Genomic DNA, 25,833 nt, shown 5'->3' on the forward strand with positions numbered 1-25,833 from the left:
TAGCCCTAAGCCTCTTATATTGAGCTGAGTAGGCAGTCGAGCAACTCTGCAGTGTTAGGGATTTCATTAAAGTATGCTTAAATTTTGCCATACATGAGTGAATCTCAACTAGCTTATACTCAGAAATTGTTTATCAGCTCTGCACCCTTATTAGGCCTACTGAAAACTGGATTTTGTATGGAGAATTAATTATTTCTAATACGAGATGAGCAGGGTACGAGTTGACTTAGTTATGAGTTGACCTGTAATAGGGTTAGGTTGGATGCATAGGTTTGACTAAAACCCTTAATATGCGGCAGTGTTATAAATAATCATGCCTGCCACAGAAGGTAGTAAAAATAGCAGTAATCACTCTAATATCCGGACGCCCAATATCCGAACATCCCCACTATCCGGACATAAGAATGTTTCATACTGTACTTTTTTCCATACTATACTTACCTCATTTCACTCCTTAATGTCCTTTATTGGTGTGAATAGGGTGTTAGGAGCTATGCATGTGCAGTAGGAAGGTGTTTTTTTTAGTTAGGCTAGGTTAGGGTCCATAAGTACCAGAATGTTTATTAATGTATGAACATTCTTCTAAACCCTCATTTTATGTTTCTTTTGCATTTATTTCAGTCATTTATGTGCCTTATTGGTGTGATTTGGGTCTTAAATAGGTGCTATACGTGTCCAGAGGGAGTTGTATAGGTGTTTCTCTGAGTTAGGGTCCATAAGTACAAGTCCATAAGCTGGGGCCTAATATCCAGACAGAACCAATATCCGGACCTACCTATGGCTCTGTTATGTCAGATATTGGAGTGATTACTGTATTTAAAAGTTGGCACAGTAGACCTTCGGTATGGTTAAAAGATTGCCGACCCCTGATACAGGTCATCAGACTTTTACCTTTTTAATGGTGTACAGTGACTAGTGACTATTTTACAAGACAAACTATCTTATGGCCAATTATTTGCCTCTATTTTACTTGTTGAGGAAAACAAATATCACTCTGGCTTCAGCTGTTTAGCTCCAATAGAGGTGCATGTAGTCTGACACATTTAAATCGTTAACAAAGATAATTTCACATTCAGTGTACTGCAGCATATAGAATACAATTATCAAGACTTTTCTATATAAGACTCTTTCATGTAGCTTTGAGATTAGTGAAGTTATGATGGTTTGGTTTTCATTTCAGGTTGGAGTTTTACGACAGAAATCAGAATTATGGCCCATCAGAGGTGTGCAGGATTTCACCATGTGGACTCCCAATGCAACTCAGTACAAGGATATCAACAGTGAAACTGAGGTTTAGTGTTCTGATTGATATTTTTAACATTGAAAAAAAAAAAAAAAAAAATCATCTTCAGTTGCCTGAGAGTTTGATCAGATATGATTAGCAAAGCTTGGCACTGGCAACATGTTATTTGTTAATGGAATTAAGTTAAATTTTGCAAAAATTGACTTTTAACCAGTCACGTCCCAAGCTATTTTGCACCTCTGACAACCCTCAATCCCTGCTTGGCATCTTGTAGAGGAATAGAGGAAGGTGTCCCGTGTATATGTACGAAAAATCACATGCGAAAATTGAAAATTGTGCAAATTAGGGACCTTGCAATTGCACGACGTACCAGTACGTCGCCGGGACTGGCAAATGCAAAATGTTGCAACGTACCCATACGTCGACGGGACGGGGCGGGTTAAGTTTACTGTGGAGACCATTATGTGTTTTCATCAACCTTGTTTAAAGAATTCTACTGTGAACTGTCAGCCAGAGTATTCATAAATGCATGTCCCTTAAAGTTTGTGTTCGTCACATTTTTACCTAAATTTTTTCAATACAGCTGTGCACAATTCTTGGTTTCTTCCTACATACACACATTAAACCATAATTACCATAGGAGTGGCTTTTATAAAATGTACTAGGGTGAGCTCGACACTACTATTTATAGTTAAAATCATGGTGCCAGATCCATCATGTTTTCCTCCTTAGCAACCTTATCCACTCTTTCCTATCTGATCTGTACATGTATTAAATTGATCCCATTTTTCAGCATAACTCACTAACATTCTATATTACAACCTTACCTTCTGAAGTCACTTGACACAAAGTGCTTGTCTTTTACCGAGTTATAATATTTTGTATGCAGTTTGTTACATTCTTTGGTTCTGGAAGCTATCCTTTCTCCCAATCTTTGAAATGCAATCTTGTACCACTCTCCTTACCTTAGCTTACACAAAGTATTCTTTAAAATTTCTTCTATTTCAGCTTTCACCTGTCACAATCGGTAGATACGAGGAGTACTGTGCACGGTTCAGCAAACATGATGATGTTAAAGTGAGGCAGCTCTACAAAGAGAAGTTCATCATCACCGCCAGAAGCACCGCTGTGGGGCGTCTTTTCTTTGTTAAAGCTAGAGTAGGCGCAGAAATGAAGAAACGTGTTGTATATACAGTAGATGTATCCATGGATAGTCATGGAGTTGTTCGGGAATGCCAGTGTGAGTGTAGGGCAGGGATGGGTCCAGAAGCCCATTGTAAGCATGTATTATTAGTGATCTTCGCTCTAGTCAATTTTCATATGTCCAAAGAAATTTCTGTCAGGGACACTTGCACTGAAAGGATACAGTCATTTCATAGAGGTAAGAAATACACTGGCTCACCTGTTAAAGCACAAAATCTTAGACTGAGGAAGAACAGTGGCAATCTGACTATACCAAAGTTAGCTTCTTAGGACCCACGACCAGTGCAGTTTATTAAGAGGGAAGAGTATCAGTCATATTTTTTTAACACGTGTTCAAATTTTCCACAGAATATGCCAATTAAGCAGTTGATTCCACCAGCCAATTTAAATGCTGTTTTTCATGATCATGATTATCTTCAATTTACTCCAGATGAACAGTTTTTGAGAAGCATGAACATTACCAGTATTACAGATGAAAAAGTAAAGGAAATAGAATTAAATACAAGGGGACAGCAAGGCAATAAACAGTGGTTCATTGAAAGGTCATACAGGATCACAAGTTCTAACTTTGGTACAGTATGTAAGGCTACGCCATTAACAAATTTTAAAAACTTGACAAAAAGATTGATGAACAAAAGTGATGCAAAATGTGCTGCAACTGAACAAGGGAAAATGTATGAAGGAGTTGCTGTTCAAAATTATAAAGAAATAACTGGACAAGAGGTTAAGGACAGTGGTCTGTTTGTCTGCCAGTCTTCTCCTTTCCTTGCATCATCTCCTGATGGGTTGGTGGATGATGATGGTGTCTTGGAGGTCAAGTGTCCCTATTCAGCTAGGGATAAAGAGATAAGTGTTGATACAATACCGTATCTGAGAGAGACATCTAATGGAGAACTAACTGTTGACAGGTCACATAATTATTATTATCAGATTCAAGGTCAGCTACTGTGTACACAAAGGAAGTATTGTGATTTTGTAATATTCACGTTTGAGGACATCAAGATAATTAGACATAGCATAGATGAGGAGTTTCTAAATGAAATGGTAGTCAAGCTCAATGAATTCTATTGTAATTATTTCAGAAAGGCTGTCTTAGATAAATATTTTTACAGATCAGCTTCTAACTAACTGCTCTAATGTATACTGCAAGATAGCACCGAATTCTTTTGTTACTGTTCTTTAATTTCACCAAAGATTTTGTAATATTCACATTTGAGGACATCAAGATAATTTCAGAAAGGCTGTCTTAGATAAATATTTTTACAGATCAGCTTCTAACTAACTGCTCTATGCTGCAAGATATTACCAAATTCTTCTGTTACTGTGCTTTCATTTCACCAAAGATTTTGTGTGCATGTGGGACAAGGGGGATGTTGTTGATAGTGAGGTGTGAGTTATGACTGTGTTCTACCATAAAAGAGGCCATTCTGAGTCTTTTTGTAGTACACCAGTCATGAAGTGTGCGTGGGAGTGTTAACTCATCTGGGTAGGAAGCAGTGTGTACTTTGTGAGTGAAAGTGAAAAGCACACATTTTTATATATATATACATATATTTTTCTATATATACTTATTATAGAGAATATATTCTATTCTGAATTGATTAGCCAATTTGAGAAATATATACATACTGTATATGACACTATATTATCCAAATTGTTTATTTTGTAATTTCATCATTCATAATCAGTCTATCTGCATATTTACCCAATAAGTATCTCTAAATAATCTTACTGTGTCTTATCACCTTCGTACCAGTGTATAGTATGACTTTCTTTTAAGACATGCTGTCAAATCAGAAGAGACTATAGCATGTAGTGTGTTAGCGTAATGGGCATACATGAACTTGGTATATACTCAATATGAGAATAAAATATCATGTTCTGTTCTACTTTTTACTTTAAAAAAATATTATTGTGAACATGATATTGAAAGGAGAGGAACAGCACTAAGCACCAGATACTGTACATACTTGCAATGATAAAAATAGTAGTACTAAGCACACATCCCTGTGGGACACCCCCATGCTGTACATAAGACCGGGTTGGTTTGAAAGGAGCTTAATAAATTATGTTCTTGTAGAGAGTAAGATGATGAAGTGTGTTTGTGACATAAAAGCTGTCTGAGTGGTGGACTGCCAGATCATATGATTGTGCTGTGTAAGGTCAGATTGAAAGCTGTATGGCATTCAAAGAATGGAAGAATACTCTATCTATCTATTGCCAGACGCCACAATCCCGGAAGGGGTGGCCATTTGAGTTATTTGTTTTATGGGGAGGGGCACTAATCCTCCACCAACCCACTTGTTGACACGTAGGGAGCACGTATGGTTTGGTTATATGGTTACCACCCAGCGTAATAAATGGTTTCTTGGCTTACAGGAAACATTTGGCTTGTCACTCAATGTAAAGCCACCTGTAAAGGAAAGAAGAGCAATAAGAAGTGACAGGAAAGATGGGAGAAATATGAAGAAAGGAGAGCAGACACAGCAAAAGAATGATAAAGGCTAAGGAAGAAGTAGGCAGCTCTACATCAAGTGCGTGGATGATGGTCACCACCACCTACACTCACTGAGGCCAAAGATGGATAAATAGGAGTGTGGAAAATTTCTCAGGCATGTGATGGAACAATACATTTTCGAAAATTGCGTAACATATAACAAATAAATATAATATCTGAACCTAATTGTGCCTCTGAGTTATTAAGTGGATCTGTAAGTATCTTAAATGTTTTGCCAAAACCAATAACTCTTTCAACATGGACTCTTTTACTGGCAATCTTTCTGTCTTTCAGGACACTATTGGCAGATAATCTGTTTGTCTTCTTGAACATAGTAGGAATATTAACCATCACATCATATGGTGCAAACAAATCTTGAACTTCAAAACCTTTGTCAGCCATAATGCTGTCACCCTTATCACACAATTGTGGTATATTACTCCTCTCTATGATGCTGCGATCACTAGCAGCTCCACCATAAGCTGGTGATACATAAGAAATCATACCACCTGGTGTACATCCAACAACAACTTTTAGTGTGTTTCTGTTCTTATACAGTAATTACAGAAAGTTGCCTGTTGTGCTAAAGGAAGCTCGGGTTTCCTGACAGAGATCTCAGTTGCATCAAGAATAACTCTTGTTCCAGGGAACTTATTACCAAAATCACGTGGTGCATAAAACTGAACAATATCCTTCTTTGGCCATAGGCTTATCTCCCCCCACTGTAATGACATAAATCTGACCCAGGTAACAAAAATGTTATAAACATCTCTTTCAGAGACACCAAATAGCTCTCCAAGTTCAAAATTTGGCTTATTTTGTCGAAGTTTCATCATTACCAGCAAAAACTGTTCAGGAACCTGCAGTGCAGTTATAGGCCCATAAAAGTACTTCAAGCTATAAGCAGCAGGACCTAGTGTAGCTAGTACAAAAGTGAATTTCTCATAATTTTCTAGACCAGTGTGGAAATGAAGGCTTTCTGCATTGTGTTTGAAATCATCTACTCTGTAAACCTCTTTGTATGTGTGAACAGTGACTTTAACTGCGTCAGGTACTACGGCATCTGTAGAATCTGAAACCGGTACACTGAAAAACTGTGCTGGCTCACTCTCGATGACTTCTTCTGCACCTACATCAGGAGTTTCATCACTGCATGCACTGCCACACTTTCGCTTCTCAGATTTCATCTTCTTGGATGCTCCTGTAGGAGAAGAACAGCAAAGCAGTCTAATAGCATTGTGCATATATTATCAAAGCCTTCCATCTCCTCATTCTTGCAAATCTTACAAGGCACTCAGGCTTCCTCCATCTGCTGCATAGTGAAAAAACCATCATACTGTATTCTTTTGATCCATTCTGCCTTCTGCCACTCCACACTCATACACTCTCATTACTTATGAAACCAACAAGGGATAATATAAAAAGTTACTACAATATAAACTGGCATATGTGTGTGAACACAAATTATATAAGTTCCATGAGACACTGTTACTGGTATTGTACATGAATATGATTGCAACTGAACTTTTGCGGACTGACTTACCTCCGGTTATTTCCTCTGCATCAACACTTCTTGCACTGTCACACATTCGCTTAAGAGCCCTTTCCTTCCTGGCTACTGCAGCAACAGACGGTTTCTTAGTCCACGAGAACTGGGATGGAACAGCTGTTTTCTTGAGTCTTCTGAGCCTTCCCTCGGACCTTCGACCTGGAAATTTTATCATGTGTGTCTTAGGGAGATGTTCTCATTCAGAGCATAAACCACAGATATAATGTGATACATGTGCTACAGCAAACGAAAAGGTTGTTTCCCAAATATTCGTAGCAGTTAAGACTAGGTTAGGTATTTTTGGAAAAATGTTGGTATTATTGCAGATTCAGACCATCAGGTTGTTTTACAAAATAATAATCATAGCAGTTAAGACTAGCCTAGGTAAGGTTAGGTAATTGAGGAAAAAGTTGGTATTATGGCAGATTCAGACCATCAGGTTGTTTAACAAAATAATAATCATAGCAGTTAAGACTAGTCTAGGTAAGGTTAGGTAACTGAGGAAAAAGTTGGTATTATTGCAGATTTAGACCATCCTAGCCCAATAGTCAAGGTGATCACTTTGGGCTGCACTAAGTTTCAGCTATTATCATTTTTTTACTTGCATTTTTTTAAATGTCTAATTCTTTTTTTCCTCCAAGTATGAATTTTGACTCTTGGTCCTAGGCTAGGTCTAAAGACTACCTACCAAGGAACTAACTTAGGCTATACACGGACTTAATGGATAGATAGGGCCTAATGCAAGTACTTATGAATAAGCCTCAAGCAAGCAAACTTTGGCTACTTTAAACTCTACTTACCACCAGGCATATAGTCTTCTGCAGTGAAGTGGTCCTTGCATACCATCGAATACTTGGACGGAGTGAAGTTTTGGCGCTTGATAGCCATCATCCACCGTTTTTTCAGTTCTGGGTTCTGAGGAAATTGATGGCCACCCCTATTAATGCACAGGGGAACACAACAGTACGATCCTGACATCTCAGATTCTCAGCGTGCGTCCTCTCGACTTCAGCCCAGCCATCCGACCTCTCTCAGAGGAGTCAGAGCACTGAGCAGGCAAAAAATGACTGTTTGACCGTTCCTGGATTTGGGACGGTTTGTCGAAATCGTTGACTGAAGGCGAATTTACGCACTAATAAAATTAAGTTAGTAAATTGTCTCAGAGGAGGAAAATATGACTTTCCCCATTGAAACCATATATTAAGAGATACAAATCTACTCATTTCTAAAGAATTAACATAGAAAACATTAAATTATAAGGGATGAATGAGCTGACTAGTTGCTACACTTGCCAGATTAGAATATTTGTACCTTTTTGTATCACCCATACAAATGAATAAGCTCTTGTTGTGTGTATTCATTGGAGAGTGTAAGTGGTTTTATAAGTAGGAATGACATTAATCCTATCACAAGTGCACACAAACAAATGCAGCATATGATTCATGAGCATGCGTGTCCTACGACGTCTGTGGCAGGCTCGACCATGACGATTGTCAATTGTCTTCCACCCCATAAAGTACCCCATTAAAAACGCTTCTGCTGTCACGTGATGTTTTGTTTAAATTTCTCCCGCCACAGCGCCACTCAGTCGCATAATTCGCATTGGAAGGTGCTTTTTTCTTGCTGCATTTTCTGCCCTTGTTACTGCATTTTACCCTGCTCACAATGCCTAGGAAGCCTTCTGAGAACCCCAAGAAGCGTCGGCACCTCCCTCAGGCCACCAAGCTAGAAAGCATCGAGAGGAAGAGAAAGGAGAGAGGAAAGTTGACATTGCCAAGGCCTACGACATGAATGAAGCCAACATGAGGACCATAATAAAAAACCAAGACAAGATCCTGGCAGCCGAAGGCTATCACACGGCACTTCATACCAGGTTTGCCGAGGATATGATGGTAAATCGGAACAGTAACGTGGTAAAATTGCCAACGATACCACGGGCATTTGGAATTCATCTGGATGGATTCCTGCCAAGCATACGACAGGCAAAACAGTGTGACCAAAACCCAGGCGACTCGACAGAGAATGTATCGTACTACAGCACTGAACATTTAGCCTGACACTGAATACATATTAATATTTTAGAATAAATATCAATCGTTTTGAAACCCTTCTCATCGGCGTGTGTACCAGTTTATAAACAAAGTTGCTTCTCCTTATTCTACACCGAGTCAGCGACAGCGATCACTTTCCACAGTCACAAGACGGGGCTCTGGCAACAGTGTGAGAAGCATGCCCTTTGCCGAGGATAACGTCCAAGTTTTTCATTCATTCATTCATTGCCAGACGCCATGTATCCCAAACAGGGTGGCCAAGGGCTTAGAGTTAATTGTTTTACAGGGAGGGGCACTAATCCTCCACCAACCCCACCTGATACGTAGGGAGAACGTTATGCCAACAGCATCTGGTGTTCCCAGGTGGTCACCCATCCAAGTACTAACCAGACCCAGCGTTGCTTACACTTAAATCTTCCTTGGCCGTCCTGATACGAGGTACCGTGTGATACCTTACAGAGTGCTAGGACAGGCAGAAGCAGGACCTTCCATGGCTGTGGACGAAGATAGTGATTCTGAGTATGATTTCGAAGGATTTATGAGGGAGGTTGAGGAGGAGCAGCAGCCATTCCCCGCTAGTGACGCCAGCAGCTATCCTCCGGAGACCCAGTAGGACTACCTACAGCCTTGGATACCACCTTCCCTTCCCAGCAAGCCCATCAACACTATCCTAAAAGGTTAGTTATCATTCATAGTACAGTACCATTTATTATAATTACTACAGTACCAATATATATATAGGTATATGGTAGGTATTTAGGGTGACTTTTCCTAGGGTTGCTGACATAATTCATTTTTCCCCATAAGCTCTATTGTTTGTCCAACACGTTTTTGGTCCAACACGTGACCCATGCATGACAATATTACCATGTTGGACGCAAGGGTACTGTGTATATATATATATATATATATATATACACACAGTAATCCCTCCACTATCCGACGTAATAGAGCGAAAGGCACGTACGGAAAGTGGTCCTGTCCGGATAGTGGGCACCATCCTCCTAGACTTGTACTTATGAACCATAACTCAGAAAAACACCTATACAACTCCCTCTGGACATGCATAGCACCTATTTAAGACCCAAATCACACCAATAAGGGACATAAAAGACTGAAATAAATGCAAAAGAACCATAAAATGAGGTTTTTGAGGTAGGTTTATACACTATTAAACATTCTGGGTACTTACAAGTCCCTGGCTCCTGGACTTGCAGTTATGGACTCTAACCTAGCCTAACTCAGAAAAACACCTCCCTACTGCACATGCATAGCACCTAAGACACTACATATTCACACCAATAAGGGACATAAAAGAGTGAAATGAGGTGTTAGAGGTAAGTACAGTATGGACAATACAGTACAGTACAGTATGAAACATTCCGCGTACTTACAGCAAGTCCCTGGCCATCTCGATGAATAACCACCTCCTCTCAGACTCTGACAGTAAGATGGATTTCCTGAAGCACTTGCAGTACACTGTTCATGAAGTCTTGCACTTAACTTAGTCATTCACACTCAGAAGTCCATTCTCTTTAAACTGCACACTCTTGTCTTACTTATGCTCCATTGTAACTTAATAAGTGTTGCACTCTGCACTTTAAGTCTCCACTCATAAAACCATTCTCTAAACAAAACATACTCAAGTCAATTTATGTTAACCCGCCCCGTCCCGTCGACATATGGGTACGTTGCAACGATTTGCATTTGCCAGTCCCGGCGACGTACCGATACGTCGTGCAATTGCAAGGTCCCTAATTTGCACAATTTTCAATTTTCACGCATGATTTTTCGTATGTATACACGGGACACCTTCCTCTATTCCTCTACAAGATGCCAAGCAGAGACAATGCCTTACACCGCATAACCTCCCCCCTCCCCCCCATTGTCTCTGCAATTCACCTGTTACCAGTGACCTGGCCAATAAAGACATTCAGGGCCAGAGTGATTCCCCAATCGATGAATATGTGGAGGACAAGGTTTACATAGCATTACAGGAAGAAACAGTCAGAAATGATGATCAGGTAATGTGGGAAAAAAAAGGTACAAGAATGGTGATTAGTTAGTGAGTGAAACAATGCTTATAATGCCTATATTACTGCTTGAAAACCAATATACTCTCATACTACATATAAATTCGTACCAAGTAAATAAATAAATACCGTTTATGAGTGGATAAAATAGTTACCCTCCCATAGAACTCGTTTTCTTTGGTGCCAGCATGTTAGAAAACCCAGTCAGGTAAGGAGGAACTCCTACCTGGATTGAGTGTTTTAAACCTCAGGTGAGCGATTTCTCTATGAATTTTCGATGTTTCTCACCAACAGTGAAGGTTTTAGCCAAAAAAAAAAAAATCGAAAATACCTCAGGACTGGGGGATCTTGGAGGGGAGGAAAACCTTGGGACGTGACGGGTTAAATTTACAGTCCAAAAATTATTTGTCTTTTCACTCAGATTTCTAATTTCTTAACAATACTGTATGCACTGTTTTTCTTTCACTGCACAACACTAAATTCAAGTATGGTCTAGTGGAGAAGTTCTTGCCATTTAATCACTGTCAGAATCTGAGAGCAGCACAGGGAGGTGACCTAGCGGTGCGTCGCTGGGTCGTCCTGATGTCGTACCCACTGCAGATGACTCTGAAGATAGGCGCATACTCACGTCATGTGGTGACTCCACCGTGGCTGATGTGCTGGGCTGTGGCTCGGAGCATGAGGGCCTGTCTTGAGGAGGCAACGGAGTGGAGCCAGGGCTGGGCACAGCGGGGGTTACAGGCCTCAAAAAGCTGTCAATCGTTGATTGACGCAAGGAACGACGATTCTGATGATTAATGATGTGCTGCCTGAAAGCACGCACTTCCTCCACAAGTCCCAAGGGCCCCATCTCCCTGTCGCAGTCCGGGTGTTCCAGGTAGTCCAGAAAGAACTCTAAGTGTTCCCGGAGTGAGCTCAGCTTGGGGAAGGCTGGAGTAGTGTCATGCTGAGTGAAGTCCACATCATTGTCACCGTCCTCGTCAGAATCTTCAAGCTGGGTACTGACACCTGCAAATGAAAATGAGATCTCGATATCAGACAGGGTCTGATACCCAGGATTGCCCTCGTCATCATCCAACCACTCACGCACTTCGTCCACATCAACATCGTCCCCACGCGCAAGTAGACGTGCATGGAAGTCATCCACTTCGAAACCTAGGAAATCATGCTCCACATCCGTTCCGAGAAGCAGACGAGACCAACCATTTTCTAGAGTCTTGACAGGGACTTCCTTCCATGCACTGGCCCAATTGTAAATGGCAGACTTGATGTAGTAGTGGCAAAGGTTTTCCAAAGTCCGCTGGCCTTGCGTGTCCCGTCCCTCCCTGCGTTCGTCCTCGTCCTCAAGAACAACCATCACCTCATCCAAAAACTTCCTTTGGTATAGCCGCTTCGTTGCCACGATCACTCCTTGGTCCATTGGATGGATGAGAGCAGTAGTATTAGGTGGCAGAAACACGCACCTAATGCGCCCATTCTCAGCCACCAAGTCCTTGTCGCAGGGGTGGGCAGGTGCATTGTCGAGGAGAGGGAGGGCCTTTACCTGGTCGCGTGGGATTTCCAGTTTCTCCATCTGGTAATGTATGACCTCCTTGACGAAATGGCAGTGGAACCAGTCTTTGAAGATGTGGCCTGTGAACCATGCCTTCAAGGAATGGTACCAGACGACAGGAAGGACATCCATCACCCCATGAAGACGTCGAGGCTGCTTTGCACGGCCAACAATAACGGGCTTAAGCCGGTGCATGCCATTAGCTTTAGCACAACACATAGCAGATATCCTTTGCTTGGAGAGCTTGCGCCCAGGTACACACTTCTCCGTCTCCTCGGCTAGAGTGTTCGTAGGCAAAGAGCAATGGAATTAACCAGTTTCGTCAGTGTTGTAGACTTGACCAAGTGTTAGGCCCTCCCTGTCGATCAAGCCCTTCACCTTGTGCCGAAACTCCTCTACTCCATCCTTGTTAGCATCCAAAGCTTCGCCATGACACTTACGGTTGGTAAGGCCATGTCGTAACTTGAACGCGAAGAGCCAACCCTCGGATGCCTTGAAGTCTAGGGCATTGTGAAGCCTTGCGAACTTCTCAGCAGCAGCCTTCAGCTCCGTACCACGTACCATCACACCAGCAGCACGTTGCTGTCGATACCAAATCAACGTGGAGCGGTCGACTTCAGCAAACTTGGGAGTAAACATCATCTTCCTCTCCACGTTGCGTTTGCTTTTCGACGAGAAGTCAGCCGTGTACTGCATGAGTTTGTCTCAGGATCTCTTGATATCACACAAAGTAGATCAGGCCAGGTTGAACTCACGAAGGATGCATGACGAAGACCATCCCGCATCTACTTTCTCCAATATCTCCCTCTTCTTCTGCAGAGTCAAAACCACTCTCTTCCTCTTCTCAGGCAGCGGGGCCATCATCACACACATGAGGGAGAGGCATGAGAGCAGCAGGAGTGCCTGCAGCAGGTAAGGCACCACCACAAAAGCGAGCTCGTGGGCAGCCATGAAGACGAGCGTACACTCACGACAAGAGACGGGCGGAAAGTGGGGAGGATGCAGGGGCGCTCTAGTGGACGTTGGAGGAATGACGCACCAAAACATACCTGTCCTGTGCCGCGCGCACCAAGTTCAAATTACGGGCGGGAAAAAGTCGGATTTTTTTTTGAATTTTTTGCGGTTTTCGGACCATTTTGGGAATATTGGATCCCAGGACGATTATGTCCGGTAAGTGGGGATGTCCGGAAAGTGGGTGTCTTGATAGTACAGGGATTACTGTATATATATACAGGTATATATACAGGTAAGCCCTTAATTCACGCGAGGGTTATGTTCCCAGACCCTTCGCGTATGTGGTAAATTCGCGTATACATTCTGCCCTTGTGTGCACGTAATTACGCATGTCTACTAAGCATATTACATCTGAATAATACTGTTTATGCATTACATACACCTTATAAACTAGCATAAAGTATGAAAAACAACAAAAATGTAAGAAATTTAACACTGAAACCTGACAAGCACAAGCGTAGGTGGAGACACTTCAGCAGTCTGGTGCACAAACCCTCACTGCCTCCCGTTTGCTACATTCTGCCGTCTTTATTGTCCAAACAGTTGACTCATTCACCCCAGACATACGGTTCCAAGCCAGTTCACAGGCGTAGGTGAAGACACTTTAGCACAGTCTGGTGCACTAGCCCTCACTGACTCCCGTATGCTACGTTCTGTCTTCTTTATTGTAAGAACAGTTGACTCACCCCAAACACACGGTTCAGAGACAATTCACCATGAAGTCAATTCACCATCAAAACATGGATGATTCTGTCATTCTATAATTATACTTATTATTGATTAATACTTCAATAACTAATTTTCAGGTAGATTTTATATCTCATATTAGTAAAAAACTAGTGTACTGTACTTGCTAAAAAAAACTCGTATGTAAATAAATGACAGGGAATTGTCGCCGACATTCCTCCCTTAAATTTGTCCAACACTTTAACTTTCTCTGTCAGCAACATCACTTTACGAGTCCATTTTGGTGTGTTACCACATGCATCACTAGCACTATGCTTAGGCCCCAGGTTGGCAGACAAGGCAAGCAATCACTGGAAGGCAGAAAAATAAGCCACAAATAACGATTCACGAGTCATGCATGGTTCGACCGTCGGATTCGAACTGACTGTGTGGACCAACCTTCCGCACACACACACACACACACACACACATATATGTATGCACACAGGCAGCAGGTAGGCATTTTTATATTTTATTTATTTCTCTTGTTTATTAAAATTTTTTATTTGAATACTATAATTTTGTTTTAATTATTGTACGAAAAATTCGTGGATAACCGAAATCGCGTGAAAAAGTTCGCGTGAATTAAGGGCTTACCTGTATATATATATATATATATATATATATATACACACAGTACCCTCGCATCCAAAACGTGTTTGCCGAGCACAATTCGCGTCCAGAACGGAGAGCAAAAAATTAGTACAATTTAATTACTGTAAGCAACGTTGGGTCTGGTTAGTACTTGGATGGGTGACCGCCTGGGAACACCAGATGCTGTTGGCATAACTCCCTACGTGTCAAGTGGGGTTGGTGGAGGATTAGTGCCCCTTACTGTAAAACAATTAACTCTAAGCCCTTGGCCACCCCGTTTGGGATACATGGCGTCTGGCAATGAATGAATGAACATGGGTGTGTTAGCATAGCACGGACAGAGCTCTGAGAAGTGGGCGAAATCCGCAGAGTTCGCCTCTAGCATGATCACCCCCGGTCCAACACGGTCATATTGGACATTCCCATGACTGACAGCCAATCAAAACTTCCGATCAAGTAGCCTCCCCCACCCGCTATCGTGACGTGATCATAATGTCGCCCAATTAAAAATGCTTCTGCTCTCACATGATGTTCTGATTAAATTTCTTCCTCCACAGCGCCACTCAGTCGCATAATTCGCATTGGACAGTGCTTTTCTCCCGCTGCATTTTCTGCCCTTGCTACTGCATTTTACCCTGCTTACAATGCCTAGGAAGCCTTCTGAAAACCCCAAGAAGTGGTGGCACCTCCCTCAGGCCACCAAGCTTGAAACCATCGAGAGGAAGAAGAAAGGGGAGAGGAATTTCAAAAGATTTATGAGGGAGGTTGAGGAGGAGCAGCAGCCATTACCCACTAGTGACGCCAGCAGCCATCCTCCAGGGACTCAGTAGGACTACCTACAGCCTCGGATACCACCTTCCATTCCCAGCATGCCCACAAACACTATCCTAAAAGGTTAGTTATCATTCATAGTACAGTACCATTTATTATAATTACAGCAGTACTAATATATGTGTAGGTATATGGTAGGTATATAGGGTGACTTTTCCTAGGGTTGCTGACATAATTCATTTTTCCCCATAAGCTCTGTTGTTTGTCCAACACGTTTTTGGTCCAACACGGGGCCTGTGCATGACAATATTACCTTGTTGGACACGAGGGTACTGTATGTGTATATATATATGTATATATATATATATATATATATATATATATATATATATATATATATATATATACACAGCAGACCCTAGTTATCCGCGAGGGTTAGGTTCCAGAGACCCCCGTGGAAGGCAAATTCCACAGACACTCAAATCATCATCACAAAATGGCATATTATTTCCACATAAGCTAAGCACATCCCTGAAAAAATAAAAACATACTTTAAAATATTACAAATCCATATTAACACTCACCAAAAGATTGTGTTCTCTTCACAACCTTCGTACAATGATGATGATTGCTGTATGACGACGATATGATTGCTGTATAGATGACGATGATTGCTGTATGATAATGACGATGGTTGTAGCAGTTCCTACAGTGCCAATGTGGCGAAGTGACGAGATGTGTGGCGGCACTGTAGGTTAGCTGTAAGTCTAGTCTGAAGCTTCTGACAGGACGTCAGATAACCCCTTACGCTCTCTCTTTGACTTAGAAGGATTGCTTTTATCCTTTACTTGTTTTTTGGGAGCCATCTTTCACTTACACAATCAAGGACAGTAGAGTTGTAAACACAAGAAGGGCGATGACAACATAAGTAACGAACTGAGTGGTGTTTACAGTAAGACTGGCGGAGTGGCAGGAATGCCTGTGGGTGCGGGTCTGCTACCTGCAGCTACAAAAGAAGTGTGAACTGCATGTCAATTTCAAATTAAGTTACAGTGTATCGTACAGTATTAAAATAACTTTGATCTGCGGAAACTTAAATTCGCGGACAAGAAGAGTCTACTTATATAATATATATATATATATATATATATATATATTAAAATGCCCGCGACCGGACCTTCCACCCCGCCACCCCCCACACCACCACCGGGCCACCACCACCCCACCACCCGAGGAGGAGATAACAGTCAGGTTAGTGACCCGGGACAAGAGGGTCATCCAACCACCACTGACCTGGGCCCCTTCTTCCCGCAACTACCTCAACACCAGGTGAGCCTAGACCCGCAACAAGTTACACGGCGGGCTAACCATCGACAGCAGTGGGGTGGGACTGATACAACATCAGTCCCTCGTAGTTTTGTGGTGACGACCACAGCTTCATCCCAACGGGACAGGAGGTCCCTAGGTGAGCCACGAGGTGTTTACACCTACTGCCACCGCGAGCCACGGGGAAGTACCATCCTCTGCCGCAACAACCCTGGTGAGCCACGAGGGGCTTGTATCCTCTGCCACCGTGAGCCACGAGGGCGTAATACCCTCTGCCACAACCAGGACAGGAGGTCCTTTGACGAGGGAGGAGAACCCTCTATAACAAATAGGGCAGGAGGCCCAATAGTGGATTGTACGGGGCTCACACCCCTAGCCACTCCAAGGGTAAGAGACCCCTCACACCAAGCCACAAGTGGGTCCCAGGACCGATCAACCTGGTGCCACGGCAGTTGTGAAGACAAGAGAGAGAGAGTCGCCTTTGTGCTACCCTCCATAAGTGCAGAGAGACCACGCCTCCGTGTGTCCTCTAAAGTCAGCTAACTCCTGCAGGAGTAGCTGGACACCACCCGGGAGAGTTGCCCCGAAAGTGTCACCTGAACAGAGGCCCGGTCCCAGTCGGGACCTACCTCCCACCCCCGGGAAATTCTTGTCTTCCCCAGGTACCAGCAGGAGACGAGGCCGCAGCCCACACCTGACGGCGCGTCCCCCAGCAGACCTCCGCAGCCCTCGGACCCCCAGGCGAGCCCAGCAATCCGTCGACGCCGACCTCCCCCTGCCGCAGACCCTACGACGTCAGGCCCGTCTGCTACACCTGTTTGGCCCCAGTCCCTAGGGCCAACATAGACAGGCCTCCCTTCACCGTGACCAGAGGAGGGCCTACAACAAGTCGAGACCCCAGGCAAGAGGGTCTCCCTGCACCGTGACCAGAGTGAGGACCTACACCTTATAGTGACAAAGTGATATCGCCCCAGAAACTCGGGCAAGAATAGTGACTTTTCCTTTCCCATAGTGAGACAGAGATAGTGAGACAGTGACAAAGTGAACCAGCGGGATTACACCAAAAAGTGTCCGTAAATACCTTCCCCTGGAAAAGACTATAAGTCCTGGGCTCGTACAACTAGTGCTATTCCCAAGTCCAGTCTAGAGGAGTCCCCCCCCCTTGTCAGTGTACGCGCGGGCGAGAGTTGCCGCGCCGAGCCCAAACAGTGAATTATAGTGCTCTACTCCCCTTGTTCTTTTATAGTAATAATCCCTCCCCGGCTCATCAAGCCCAGACATCTCGATTGCCCCAGCACACTAAGACCTTTTGGACTTTAATGCAAGTTAGTCTCATTCACTTATGGACCCTTAACCTATTGTAAAGTATAATTATAGTGTGTGTGAACATCCCGTGCTGTACTAACGTAACTTTGTATATCTGTATCCTCTGCCCATAATATCATTCTATGTAATATTGTCAAGGTGTTAGAATTAAGGTAATAGATGTGTTAAAGGTGGACTGCCTAGTTTTTATGTCCTGTTCCTTTGTTGGTGCATTACTTCCGGTCCGGAAAGAGGACCCCGCTCAGTAGCTAGTGTTTTTAGTACGAGGAGTCGGCCTAAAAACACTCAGCATAACATATATATATATATATATATATATACAGTAGGATCTCACCAATAACGATTTCGACAATAACGTTTTTGGCAATAACGGTAAGTTAGAATAGATACCCAGTTTCTATAATAACGTTTGAATTCACTTGAATAACGGTTATTTCACGAATGCCAAGTTGTTATACTGCAAATAAGTCTACAACAAGGTGAGGAATGAAACAGACAAACAAGAAGAGATGAAGGAAACTGCCGAAAATGTGAGCAGTAGCAAGAAGGAGATGGAGGATCCTCCCCTCACCACCTCCCCTGGCTCGCCCACCGCCATCCCCTCCACCTCCACTGCCCCACCTGACTCACAATCTGCCTCCCCTTCCACCTCCACAGCCCCACCTGGCATACCTGCAACCCTCAACATAATGACTGTTGCTGCATTCTGCAAGAAATTTAACATTCAGTAGGCCGTAAATTTCTTCGTCAGTGCCTGGAATAATACAACATTGTCATTCATTAAACATGCCTGGTAGGGACTCCAGCCATAACTCAATCTGCTGAGACAGAGAGAGAGCGCTCATCAGAATTAATGACTAATGATTGGACTTGTAAATCAGATTTCAAGAAACTACCAGAAACAGTATCACCATCGAATGAATGCCCACTGTCAGTCACTCATCACTCATTCTTTTTCACAAAGCTAGCCAGCCAAGGAAGAACAATAAAAATGGGTTGAGTAGATAATGACACTGATGACATTGAGGACTTTCCTGAAGATTTTGACTTATGGGGTTGGATGAAGTGTTGATGGAAGTGGGTGACTCTGGCGTGAGAGGTAGGATTGGGGACAAGGCCAATTAGGGGTCAGGGGGTATGCTTTAGTAGCATCCATGCACAGGCCTACAATCATCATACCAAACACCTCATAACTCCTTTAAGGTGAGTTTTATATTACTCATGATGCTTTAATAACTAATATTATTTCAGCTAAAAAACAAAAACAGTGATAGGAGGGCTCCAGGTGGGAAAAGTGGATAGAAGTCATGGAGTGGCAACACCAATAAACCCTTTATACATGTATTTTAATGTCATGCAAATAACATTTTCACTAATAACGGTGTTTTTTTGGCACCAATTAGACGTTATTGGTGAGATCCTACTGTATATATACAGTACCCTCGCGTCCAACACGGTAATATTGTCATGCATGGGTCCCATGTTGGACCAAAAATGTGTTGGACAAACAACAGAGCTTATGGGGAAAAATGAATTATGTCAGCAACCCTAGGAAAAGTCACCCTATATACCTACCATATACCTACACATATATTAGTACTGCTGTAATTATAATGAATGTTACTGTACTATGAATGATAACTAACCTTTTAGGATAGTGTTGGTGGGCTTGTTGGGAATGGAAGGTGGTATCTGAGGCTGTAGGTAGTCCTACTGGGTCCCCAGAGGATGGCTGCTGGCGTCACTATCGGGTAATGGCTGTTGCTCCTCCTCAACCTCCCTCATAAATCCTTCGAAATTCCTCTTCCCCTTTCTTCTGCCTCTCGATGAATTCTAGCTTGGTGGCCTGAGGGAGGTGCCGCCACTTCTTAGGGTTCTCAGAAGGCTTCCTAGGCATCATGAGCTGAGTAAAATGCAGTAGCAAGGGCAGAAAATGCAGCGAGAAAAAAGCACCATCCAATGCGAATTATGCGACTGAGTGGAGCTGTGGCGGGAGAAATTTAAACAAAACATCACGTGAGAGCAGAAGCGTTTTTCATTGGGCGACATCATGATCACGTCACGATAGCAGGCGAGGGAGGCTACTTGATGGGAAGTTTTGATTGGCTCTCAGCGTCATGGGAATGTCCAGTATGACCGTGTTGGACCAGAGGTGATCGTGCTAGAGGCGAACTCTGCGGATTTCGCCCACTTCACGGACCTCTGTCCTTGTTATGCTTACGCACCCGTTTTACAGTACTTAAATCGTATTAAATCGTACTAATTTTTTGCTCTCCATGCTGGACGCGAATCGTGCTGGACAAATGCGCGTTGGATGTGAGGGTACAGTATATATACAGTGCTCAACGAAAGTACTGGGCGCCTATGTCAAGGTGCCCAATACTTTTGGCAAAAAAAGAATCACTCTTTTTTGGGAGAAAAAATTTAGCCAGAAATTTTGGGTGCTAACAAGAGGTCACGGCAGCCTGAGGCCTTACTGCGCGCTGGTTGGCTGGCGCCTCAGTTGCCTGTGGGCTGCTAGAGAGAGGGGAACCCGGCCGCTCCTCCCTCTCATTGCGCCATTTTTTACCTAGTGAACCGCAGTGTTTTGGCTTTCACTACTTTAATATGTCCCCTATCCGTGAATTGTCTAGTGAAATAATATCATAGATCATTGCTCTAAAGGAGGCAGGCCACCCCACTAAGGAAATTAGTGATTTAGTTGGTGTGGCTCGGTCGACAGTGAGGAGGTGGTGTGCCCGTTACAGAGTGGAAAACAGTGATGATGACATTCCTACAAAGAAACCACCGTCTAGTAGGCCCAGGGAAACTTCCCCGAGGTCTGCTACTGTGCTCAAACGTGCAGTGGAGTCTAATCCTCGTGTGACTGCAAGGAGAATTAAGGAAAGCAACCCGGAAGTGTTTAGCGAGGTTTCAGTGTGCACTGTTTCTCGAAGAGTCCATGAACTTGGTTACACAAGCCACAGGCCTGTGAGAAATCCTCTTCTTACATGTAACCAGCGACTTCGTAGGCTTGCCTTTGCTAACATGTACCTTACCTGGGGTGAGGACCAATGGTTATCAGTGTTGTGGTCTGATGAGGCAACGTTTACCGTTACCTGTAATCGAGGAGCGCGAGTGTACTGGCGCAGAGGTAGCGACCTGCTTGACCCCCGTTACGTGGAAAGCACAATTAAACACCCTGATTCACTAATGGTATGGGGTTGTTTCTCTGGTAAGGGGTTGGGGAAGCTTGTTGTGCTTCCCAGGAGCTCCAAAGTGAATCAGGACATTTGCCTAGAGCTGCTTTATGATCATTTACCTGAGTCCTTCGGGCTCACAGGTGCATGAGTGTTTCAGCAGGACGGTGCACCTGCTCATAAAGCCAAATGTCACCAACTGGCTTTGTGACTGCGAGGTCTCCTTCATGGAAGACTGGCCAGGCAATAGCCCAGACCTCAACCCGATAGAAAACCTCTGGTACCTCATAGAGAAGAATCTCCAAGGGAAGGACGTGAGCTCTCTGCCTAAGCTGGAAGCAGCCATTCGTGAGTCTTGGGCAAGTATATCACCCCAGCACCTGAGGAACCTGGCCCTTTCACTTCCACAACGTCTCAGGTCCATGAAGAGGCGCAAAGGAAACCCTACCAAGCATTAAAGGTAATTATAATGCATTATTTACATATTTTTCCCATAGTTGAAAGGTTTGTTTTGTTTGGGGGGCGGGGGCCAGGTGCCACATATTTCTGTCGAGCACTGTATATCTATCTATCTATCTATATACAGTAAGTAGCCCATGCCACGGACTTCTATGCCATGGATTTCTATGACACAGCAAGGTGCCAGACCCCCTCAAAAAAAACACACACACATAAACTACCTATGGCGCAGGTGCAGCAAGGTTTGAAATGCACGGGCAAATTCCCCTGGCAGCACGCTCCCCTGTTTGTGAACAAAGAAGATGGCGACCACTTCAGATCCATACTACAAGTGCTCCAACTGTGGACTTTTCTCTCTGTTATGCGGAGGTTAAACTTCACCAAATTCATTGTTAAATAATGAAACATTAAAGAATCTTTGGGTATTGTGACTAGTTTATAGGTTTGTTCGTAAACTGCTATGAGTGGGTTAGTGACGAAACACCTATCTCTGCGCTAAGATGAAGCACAATGCCTCCCATCATCATCATCACGTATATAAGAATGATCATTAATGTGTTAAATGTGAGTTTTGTTGACACTTGAGCATACAAACTTTATCAAATAAACTTCTTCAGTCAGTGCTTGACCAGGCAGCCTCCGCCATCTTTAATGTTTTGGTCGCTCCGTTGATCCATATCTACTTGGACGAGCTTTTGTCTGCTCAATCTGCGGCGCATGGTATTGCCCAAGTAGAAACAAGGCTGATCACCCTCTCGTTTTTTGTGCCTACTGTTATGTGTAATACATGCATTGACTGACTGCTTAAGTGTGTGCATGTGTAAAGTGGGGAAAAATGGGGAAAAGTGGGGTGAAAAGAGGGACCTTGGGCAAACATCCAGAACCAAATTCCCATTTTTCCCATAGGTTTAGTTATTTGTGTGGCACGGTTTTCTATGGGATGGGTGCGGTCCAGAACCAATTAGCCGCGTCTTAGGCAACTTGACTGTGTGTGTGTGTATATATATATATATATATATATATATATACTGAATATCTATTGCCAGACGCCTCAATCCCGTTCAGGGTGGCTGCAAACAAATCACCTCCAAGTCGCCCTGTCCCCCGCCATTTCACTGCCCTGCTCCAAATCACACACCCCTCTCTCATATACCTCTCCACCCCATCCCTCCATCTCATCCTCGGCCTCCCCTTCCCTCTTCCCCCATCCCCCTCACTCACATACACTCTCTTCGTCAGTCTTTCACCCTCCATCCTCTCCACATGGCCAAACCACCTCAGTGTATTCCTACTAACGCTTTCTATCACATCCATATCCACACCACATCGCTTCTTTATATCCTCATTTGTCAGCCTGTCTCTCCATGTGACTCCACAGGCTCCTCTTAAATAACTCATTTCCACTGCTCTCACTCTTGACTTGTGTCCTTCCAGCAACATCCAAGCTTCACTTCCATACGTTAGAGTTGGTATCACAATACTGTCATGTAGTAACTTTTTCACTTCCATGCTCACTTCCCTGCTTCTTATCACTGCTGTCAAGGAACCAGCAACCTTTCTTCCCTGCTGTACCCTTTCAAGCACTTCACCCTCCAAACCTCCATCCTTACTCATCACACTACCCAAGTACTTAAACGTACTCACATTTTCCAATTCCTTACCATCCAACCTCGCTGTACATTCACTGACTTCACCTCTCTCAAAGACCATCACTTTACTCTTCCCTACATTCACCTTTAGATTCCGTTTCTTACACACTCTCCCAAACTCATCCACCAAGCCTTGCAGCTCTCCTTCGTCTTCACTCAACACAGTATCATTTGCAAACAACAGTACAGGGAGTTTCCAAACATTACCCTCTCTCACCAGAGCCACTCCAACATCCACTACCCTACATTGTACCTCTTTTATTACCCCATCCATGTACAGATTAAACAACCATGGAGACATGACACATCCCTGTTTCAACCCACCCTTCAAAGAGAATAATTCACTCAGTTCACCATCCACACGCACTGCAGCCTTAGCACCATCATACATACTCTTCACAGCATTCAACAACTTCCCATCTACTCCATATATTCTTAATACTTTCCACAATCCTTGTCTATCCACCCTGTCATTTGCTTTCTCCAAATCCATGAAAGCCGCATACAACTTCTTTCCCTTCTCTAGAAACTTTTCCACTAAAGATCTAAGAATGAATATCTGATCTACACAACCTCTTCCCTTCCTAAAGCCTCCCTCTTCTTCTCCAACTAATTCCTCTGTTCTTTCTCTAACTCTGTCAATAAGTATCATACCATACACTTTTCCTATTATACTATATATATATATACACACTCAATCCTCGTAAACCGCGGCAATATGGGTCTGGACCAGTGCCGCGGTTTACAAAATCCGCAGGAGGAAGCAGCTCCTGTGAGAAGAGTGGAGAAATTGCAAGATAGTGAGAAAAGGACAGAGTATAAGAGCATAGTGGAAGAAAGATTGGGAAGGTATGAGCTAGAGCAGATGGAAGGGGTGGAAGACGTATGTAAGATATTCACGGAAGAGATAAGCGCAGCATGTGAGGCGGTTTGTGGAGTGAGGAGGAGATGCAAGGGTGTGCAAGGGACAGCATGGTGGAATGATGAGGTGAAACGAGCTTTGGAACAAAAGAAGAAGGCATATGGTGAATGGTTGGCGAGTAGAGGTAGGGGAGAAGATGAGAGAGAGAAGAGAGAGGTATATGTGAGCAGGAGAAGGGAGGTTAAGAGACTGGTGAAGGAGAGTAAGAAGAAAGTGGATGAAGAGTTTGGGAGGAATCTGAGTGTGAAATGGAGGGAGAGTAAGAAATTGTTTTGGAAGGAGGTAAAGAAAGTAAGGCAGTGTGAAAGGGGAAATAGTAGGGGAGTGAAAGATAGGAATAATAGATTGTTGGTGGAGAAGAGAGAGAAATTGAGGAGATGGAAGGAGCACTTTGAGGATTTGTTGAATGTTGAGAGTGAGAGCAGTGTGAGTATAAGTGGTTGGGGAATGGCTGGGAGAAGAAGAGTTGAGAGGAGGGAGGAAGAGATCAGTAGGTCGGAAGTAGTGGAAGCGATGAAGAAGATTAAGCTGGGAAAGGCCCCAGGAATTGATGGAGTGTGTGGTGAAATGCTTAGGTATGGGGGTGAGATTGTTGTGGAGTGGATATGGAAGTTGTGTAGATTGGCTTGGGAAGAGGGAAGGGTTCCAGAGGACTGGAAATCAGGTATAATTGTTCCTCTGTACAAAGGAAAAGGGGAGAGAGAAGTATGTGGTAACCATAGGGGTATTTGCCTTCTTAGTGTGACTGGTAAAATATATGGTAGAATACTCATTGATAGGGTTAGGCATATGACAGAGGAGCTAGTTGGAGAAGAACAAGGGGGATTTAGGAAGGGAAAAGGGTGTGTAGATCAGATATTTGTTCTAAGATGTTTAGTGGAGAAGTATCTAGAGAAGGGAAGGAAAGTGTATGCTGCCTTCATGGACTTGGAGAAAGCTTATGACAGAATAGATAGGCAAGGTATGTGGAAGGTATTAAGAATATATGGAGTGGAGGGGAAATTGTTAAGTGCTGTGAAGAGTATGTACGAGGGAGCTAGGGCTACGGTGCGAGTGGATGGTGAGCTGAGTGAGTTCTTTGATCTCAATGTGGGACTGAAACAGGGGTGTGTAATGTCTCCATGGCTGTTTAATATATATATGGATGGGGTTGTAAAGGAGGTACAAGGTAGGGCAGTGGATGTGGGGGTGGCCCTAATGAATGAGGGTGAGATTTGGAAGCTTCCGGTGTTGCTGTTTGCTGATGATACAGTATTGTTGAGTGAAGATGAATGGGAGTTGCAAGGTTTGGTGAATGAATTTGGGACAGTGTGTAGGAGGAGGAAGCTGAAAGTTAATGTAAACAAAAGTAAAGTTATGGTGTTTGAGAGGTATGAAGTCACAGAGTGTGCAGTGAGGTTGGATGGTGAGGATATGGAGAATGTGAGTGCATTCAAGTACTTGGGTAGTGTGATGAGTAAGGATGGAACTTTGGGGGATGAAGTACGTGAAAGGGTACAGCAGGGAAGAAAGGTTGTTGGTACACTGAAAGCAGTGATGAGAAATAGGGAGGTGAGTATGGAAGTTAAGAAGTCACTGCATGATGGTATTGTGATCCCTACCCTGACGTATGGAAGCGAGGCGTGGACATTGCAAGAGGGGAACAAGTCAAGAGTGAGAGCAGTGGAAATGAGTTACTTGAGAGGAGCATGTGGAGTGACGTGGAGGGACAGGTTGACGAATGAAGAAGTGAAGGAACG

The 25,833-nt window shown here is 43.5% G+C and overlaps 1 pseudogene across 1 annotated transcript in view; it reads right to left on the bottom strand.

The window, feature by feature from the left end:
* Window positions 1-4,366: 4,366 nt before the first annotated feature.
* LOC145398944 (uncharacterized) overlaps window positions 4,367-25,833 on the bottom strand; it is a 93,031-nt pseudogene continuing 71,564 nt past the window's right edge. The window contains exons 3-4 of the transcript XR_013897217.1: window positions 6,487-6,651; window positions 4,367-6,144 (exon numbers count right to left, since the gene is read on the bottom strand). The product of XR_013897217.1 is annotated as an uncharacterized LOC145398944 (transcript). The remainder of the gene's footprint in view (window positions 6,145-6,486; window positions 6,652-25,833) is intronic.

Source organism: Coenobita brevimanus, chromosome 47 (genome assembly GCF_032717465.1).
Source record: "Coenobita brevimanus isolate Jiangsu-jjx chromosome 47, ASM3271746v2, whole genome shotgun sequence".
In the NCBI taxonomy this organism is placed as follows: domain Eukaryota; kingdom Metazoa; phylum Arthropoda; class Malacostraca; order Decapoda; family Coenobitidae; genus Coenobita; species Coenobita brevimanus.